The 7,447-nt window shown below is 41.4% G+C and overlaps 1 long non-coding RNA gene across 1 annotated transcript; it reads left to right on the top strand.

Annotated features, from left to right (window-relative positions):
- The first annotated feature begins 5,252 nt into the window (after positions 1-5,252).
- LOC119320171 lies at positions 5,253-5,831 on the top strand. The gene is made up of 2 exons (XR_005154833.1): positions 5,253-5,379; positions 5,561-5,831. It is a non-coding gene; the product is annotated as an uncharacterized LOC119320171 (long non-coding RNA).
- Positions 5,832-7,447: the final 1,616 nt, after the last annotated feature.

The raw sequence follows: 7,447 nt of genomic DNA, 5'->3' as shown, positions 1-7,447 counted from the left end.
TGCAAGGATGAGATCTCATAGTGATAGGTATAAAATATAAATAAAAGTGCAAAATAAAGTAAAGGTAAATAAATTGCAGCAAGGTATTTTTGTATTTTTGGTTTTATAGATCTGAAAATAATATGATAGGAAATAGACCCGAGAGCCATAGTTTTCACTAGAGGCTTCTCTGTTGAAAGAACGCATATGGTGGGTAAACAAATTACTTTGAGCAATTGATAGAAAAGCGCATAGTTATGACGATATCTAAGGCAATGATCATGAATATAGGCATCACATCCGTGACAAGTAGACCGACTCCTACCTGCATCTACTACTATTACTCCACATCGACCGCTATCCAGCATGCATCTAGTGTATTAAGTTAACAAGAACGGAGTAACGCCTTAAGCAACATGACATGATGTAGAGGGATAAATTCAAGCAATATGAAATAAACCCCATCTTTTCATCCTTAATGGCAACAATACAAATATGTGCCTCGCTACCCCTACTGTCACTGGGTGAGGACACCACAAGATTGAACCCATCCCAAAGCACCTCTCCCATTACAAGATAGATCAATCTAGTTTGCCGAACCAAATCAGTAGATCGGAGAGAAATACAAAGCTATCTTAATCATGCATAAAAGAGTTCAGAGAAGACTCAAATAATATTCATAGATAATCTGATCATAAATCCACAATTCATTGGATCTCAACAAACGCACCGCAAAAGAATATTACATCGAATAGATCTCCAAGAACATTGTATTGAAAATCCAAGAGAGAGAAGAAGCCATCTAGCTACTAGCTATGGACCCGTAGGTCTGTGAAAAATTACTCACACATCATCAGTAGGGCAGCAAGGTTGATGTAGAAGCCCTCTGTGATCGAATCCCCTTCTGGCAGAGTGCCAGAAAAGGCCCCAAGATGGGATATCACGAGAATAGAGGCTTGCTGCGGCGCAAAAGTCTTTTTTTGTGTGCCTTCTGGTATAAGGGCAATAATTGGGTATTTATAGAGTTGATATTAGGGTTAGAGGGGCTATGTGGGGCCCACAAGCTCATAGGGCGCCCCCTACGGCGCGCCTGGTGAGCTTGTGGCTCACCCGTGGCCCTTCTGGCCTCCTCCCGAAGCTTTGTGGGTGTCTTATTGTCCAAGAAAAATCGTCAAAAAGTTTCGTTCTATTTGGACTCCGTTTGGTATTGATTTTCTGTAAAAAACAAAAACAAGGGAATAAACAACAACTAACACTGGCACTAGGTTAATAGGTTAGTCCCAAAAAAATATAAAATAGCATAATAATGCCTATAAAACATACATTATGGATAATATAATACCATGGAACAATAACAAATTATAGATACGTTGGAGATGTATCAAGCATCCCAATCTTAATTCCTGCTCGTCCTCGAGTAGGCAAATGGTAAAAACAGAATTTTTGATGTGGAATGCTACCTAACATGGTTATCAGTGTAATCTTTCTTATTATGGCATGAATATTCAGATCCATAAGATTCAAAACAAAATTTTAATATTGACATAAAAAATAATAATAATACTTCAAGTATACTAAATAAAGCAATCATGTCTTCTCGAAATATCATGGGTAAAGCAAGTTATCCCTACAAAATCATATAATCTTGTCATGCTCTATCTTCATCACACAAAGTATTTATCATGCACAACCCCGATGACAAGCCAAGCAATTGTTTCATCTTTTAATGTTCTTAAGCTTTTTCAACTCTCACGCAATACATGAGCGTGAGCCATGGATATAGCACTATAGGTGGAATAGAATATGATGGTGGAGGTTGTGAGGAGAAGACAAAAAGGAAAAAGTCTAACAGCAACTAGGAAAACTAATGGGCTATGGAGATGCCCATCAATTGATATCGATGCAAGTGAGTAGGGATTGCCATGCAACAGACGCACTAGAGCTATAAGTGTATGAAATCTCAAAAGAAAACTAAGAGGGTGTGCATCCAACTTGCTTGCTCACAAAAATCTAGAGCGATTTGAGGAAGCCCATCATTGGAATATACAAGCCAAGTTCTATAACGAAAAATTCCCACTAGCATATGAAAGTGACAAAATAGAAGACTCTCTATTATGAAGAACATTGTGCTACTTTGAAGCACAAGTGTGGAAAAGGATAGTAACATTGTCCAGTCTCTGTTTTCTTTCATTTTTTCTTTTCTTTTTATTTTTCTTTTTTCTTCTTCTTTTTGGGCTCTTTGGCCTCTTTTTTATTTTAAGTCCGGAGGCTCATCCCAACTTATGGGGGAATCTGTTGGAAATAATAAAGTGGTTATTATTATATTTCTTTGTTCATGATAATCATTTATTATCCATGCTATAATTGTATTGACCGGAAACTCAAATACATGTGTGGATACATAGACAATAGCATGTCCCTAGTAAGCCTCTACCGAACTAGCTCGTTGATCAAGGATGGCTATGGTTTCGTAGTTAGAGACATGAGTTGTCATTTGATAACGGAACCACGTCATTGGGAGAATGATGTGATGGACAAGACCCAAACTATAAGCATAACATATGATCGTGTCAAGTTTATTGCTATCATTTTCTGCATGTCAAGTATTCATTCCTATGACCATGAGATCATGCAACTCACCGACACTGGAGGAGTACCTTGCGTGTACCAAATGTCACAACGTAACTGTATGACTATAAAGGTGCTCTACAGGTATCTCCGAGGGTGTCTGTTGAGTTAGCATGGATCAAGACTGGGATTTTTCACCCCATATGATGGAGAGGTATCTCAGGGCCCACTCGGTAATACAACATCACAATAAGCTTGCAAGAGATGTGACTAATGGGTTAGCCATAGGATCTTGTATTACGGAACGAGTAAAGAGACTTGCTGATAACGAGATTGAAGTAGGTATGGAGATACTGACTATTGAATCTCGGGAGAGTAAAATACCGATAGACAAAGGGAACTGCATACAAGATTAGCTGAATCCTTGACATCGAGGTTCGACCGATAAGATCTTCGTAGAATATGTAGGAACCAATATGGGCATCCAGGTCCCGCTATTGGTTATTGACCGTAGAGGTGTCTCGGTCATGTCTGCATAGTTCTCGAACCCACAGGGTCCACACACTTAACGTTTGGTGACGATATAAGTATAGTTGAGTTGTTTTGGTGGTAACTGAAGGTTGTTTGGAGTCCCGGATGAGATACCGGACATGACAAGGAACTCCGGAGTGGTTCAGAGGTGAAGATTGATATCTAGGACGAAGGGTATCGAAGTTCGGAATTGTTCCCGGGGTACCGGGTTATGGCCAGGATGACCAAAAGGGGTTTCGGTGGCCCCGACAAGTGTTCGGGGGCCTCATGGGCCAAGGGGAGGGAGCACACCAACCCACTAAGGGGTTGTGCGCCCCCCTCATGCCATCCTACAAGACCATGAGGGATGGTGCGCCCCCTTAGGGCTGCCTCCCCCTTCCTTGGGGGGCAAGGCACCTAGCGGGGCCACCCAAAAACCATCTAGGGTTGCCCCTTGTGGCCGCCGGCCCCCCCTAGGGAAACCCTAGGGCGCCTCCTCCTCCCTCCTTCCCCCTATATATAGTGGGGTAGAGGGAGGGCAGCCGCACCCAATCCATGCCACGACGCTTCCCTTCCTCTCCCTCGTAGCCCTCTTCCTTTCCGTAGTGCTTGGCGAAGCCCTGCTGAGATTCCACCACCACCGCCACCACGTTGTCGTGCTGCCGGAGGAATCGAGCTACTACTTCACCACCGTTTGCTGGATCAAGGAGGTGAAGGCATCATCAAGCCATACGTGTGTTGAACGCAGAGGTGCCGTCTTTTTGACACTTGGATCGAGAGTTCGCGGGACGGATCGTGATTGGACCGCGAAGACGTTTGACTAAATCAATTGCATTTCTTAACGCTTCCGCTTAGCGATCTACAAGGGCATGTAGATGTAATCTCTCCTCTTATAGATGTTCATCTCCTAGATTAATCTTGGTGAGCATAGGAAATTTTTGTTTCCAACGCAACGTTTCCCAACAGTGGCATCATGAGCTAGGTCTTTGCGTAGATGACATCAAGAGTAGAAAACAAAGGAGTTTGTGGGCGTTGATATTCAAATTTCTTCCTTCCTTGGTCTTTTCTTGATTCAGCAGTACTGTGGGATGAAGCGGTCCGAGCCAACTTTACATGTACACGTAGATGAGACCGGTTCCATCGACTGACATGTGACTTTGTTGCATAAATTGGCTGGCGGGTGTCTGTCTCTCCCACCTTAGTTGAATCGGATTCGGCGAAGGCGATCCTTGTATAAGGATAAATATCAACTTGCATATCACCGTTGTGGTTTTGCGTAGGTAAGAATCGTTCTTGCTAGATACCCATAGCAGCCACGTAAAACATGCAATAATAAATTAGAGGACGTCTAACTTGTTTTTGCAGGGTATGTTGTGATATGATATGGACAAAGACATGATGATATATATTTGATGTATGAGATGATCATGTTTGTAATAGTTTATATTGACTTGCATGTCGATGCATACGACAACCGGCAAGAGCCATAGGGTTGTCTTTAATTATTGTATGACCTGCGTGTCAATCATTAACCATCGTGTAATGCTTTACTTTATCGCTAAACGGCAGAAAAGTAGTAGAAGCATGATTGGCATGAAAACTCCGATGGCAACATGGTGATGAAGCTTCGTGGGTGTCTTATTATCCAAGAAAAATCATCAAAAAGTTTCGTTCCACTTGGCATTGATTTTCTGTGAAAGACAAAAACAAGGAAAAATCAACAACTAGCACTCGACACTAGGTTAATAGGTTAGTCCCCAAAAATGATATAAAATAACATAATAATGCCTATAAAACATCCAAGGTGGATAATATAATAGCATTGAACAGTCAATTATTATAGATACATTGACGACGTATCAAATAGCAGCATGCATGTAGAAGTTAAATGGCTACATTATTATACTCCATAAATTCAGTGATCCGTATCTTCTTTCAGAATGGCTTTCATGTAGATAGAGCCACATGTCGATAGAATATTAGAATTGTAGCATGCATGTAAATGTTAAATGTTTACAGTATTATACTCCATAAATTTGGTGGTTCGTCTCTTCTTTCATAATGGCTTCCATGCAGATATAGCAAATCTTTTAGATAGAATATCAGAATTGCAACGTGCATATCTTCTAGATAGGATCACATAATCATTTCTTTGACTTTTTTAGGTCTCATCTTTCGAGGCTATAAGATAGGGTGTGGCCTCTTCTGATGCGTCGATTTCATGCCTGCTTATTTTGGGACTGTTTATTCTTGGAGTCATGGGAGTGGTCAAGATGACAGGACTGTTATGCCTGTTCTTGCTCATGCCACTTTTACTTCCTGGTAAGCGTTGTCTGAAAATTTCACATGAAGAACAAGGAACTTCCTCATTGCATGTTTTATACTTTGTTTCCTCCTATGTGAAATTTGTACTCCATGCCACAACTTTTTATCCCGTTCCTTTGTGGAACATCATAAGATCTAAATTTCTTTTTATACACAAAATTATGTGATTATTTTGTAGGTTCGGAAGCAAAGATGTGCACTCGAGATAGCCGGACCTATACATCTGTACCATGCAAGCATGATCCTTGTGTTGATGCATGCCGCAAGGAGGGCTTTAACGAAGGGTTTTGTTACCTATTCTACGGAACTTGTACGTGCCAATGGGAGTGTTGAATAAGAAACATGTTGCAACTATCATAGGGTGCGTGTAACAAATAATAATATTGAGTAGTATGATGACTTGACAATGAGCAATGCAAGAGGTTGAGAATCTACCAAATATTCCTTAATTCTATATCTACTAATAAAAGAGGGTGCGTTTCTCCAAATCTTTGGATTGTCCCTACGTCACATGTGCCAGAATTATTGATGTGGGCCGCGAGCCATGTAAGTGGGCTTTCTATTTTAATGGGAAATAGAAAAATGGTCTGCAACTCAGCTTTGTACGTACGCGCCTGAGCTAGAATTATCAATGTCGATGGCGAGCGATGTGAGTGGGCTTCCTAGCAGGGTGGATAAAAAGAGTTGCGGGGGATCGAGCCCATGACTTCCACTCCCGACCTAAAGGTTGTTTATTAATTAATAGTCCCACGTCACTCTTTTACTTTAAATTACACTAACTTATATACGTGTAATAGAGGGCGAGCTATAAGTCCCATTTACCGAAGAGAAATCAAGAAATTACCTTCAACGATGGCTGCACATACGAGTGAGAGATTTCGTGGGAACAGACCCCCAAATCGAACATTGTATCTGTCCGCAGGTCGATGGGGACCAGTTTGCGGACGGTGACATGGGAGTCCGCCATCCAATGCTATACCTCAAATGTCTGTTTTTATTCACTTAAAAAATAACAACAAATAACTTTCCGTCAAATTAGCAGCCTTCCGCGTGATTACATGTGGATATTGAAAGTGCAACTATCCCTAGGTGGTTTTGGTAATTCATAACAACATATAGCTCATTGAGCTGATGCTATTCCAAGACTATTGTTTCACGAAAGCTCAATGAATGGCATGGCATGGATGATGAAAGTGGATCCCTCAAAATACTAAGGACAAAGGATTGGCTCAAGCTCAAAAGCTCAAGACTCTTCATTTTACATTTTAGTGATCCAAGATCACATTGAGTCTATAAGAAAAGCCAATACTATCAAGAAGGGATGTGGTGTTGCTTAATGAGCCGCTTGCTTCATGTGCTTAGTGATATGCTCCAAAACGCTCAACTACTTTCCCACATCCACAAATGACCTAAACCTAAAGCCAAAATCTGTCACACCGATTCTTTCTATCCGGCGCCACCGATTTCAAAAGTCATAGCCACTGCCACAAACCCTAAGCAAATCGGTCTTACCGATAGGGATCTCGGTCTCACCGAGATGGGATTGTAATCTCTCTGTTTCCCTTCGTAATGTTTCGGTCTAACCGAAGTGAGCGATCGGTCCCACTGAGATTGCAATGTAAACTCTCTGTTTTCTTTTTGTAATATTTCGGTCTCACCGAAAAGAGCAAATCGGTCCCACCGAGTTTACCTAACCAACTCTCTGGAAAGGTTATTACCAAAATCGGTCTTACCGAGTTTGTGTAATCGGTCTTACCGAGATTACGTTATGCCCTAACCCTAACCGAATCGGTCTCACTGAGATGCATGTCGGTCCCACCGAAAATCACTAACGGTCACTAGGTTTACTAAATCGGTCCGACCGAGTTTAACTATTCGGTCCCACCGAGTTTGGTAAATTGTGTGTAACGGTTATATTTTGTGTGGAGGCTATATATACCCCTCCACCTTCTCTTCATTTGTGGAGAGAGCCATCAGACTAAACCTACACTTCCAACTTACCATTTCTGAGAGAGAACCACCTACTCATGTGTTGAGGCCAAGATATTCCATTCCTACCATATGA

Source organism: Triticum dicoccoides, chromosome 6B, assembly GCF_002162155.2.
Source record: "Triticum dicoccoides isolate Atlit2015 ecotype Zavitan chromosome 6B, WEW_v2.0, whole genome shotgun sequence".
Lineage (NCBI taxonomy): Eukaryota > Viridiplantae > Streptophyta > Magnoliopsida > Poales > Poaceae > Triticum > Triticum dicoccoides.
This window is presented reverse-complemented; position numbering and strand designations above follow the sequence as displayed.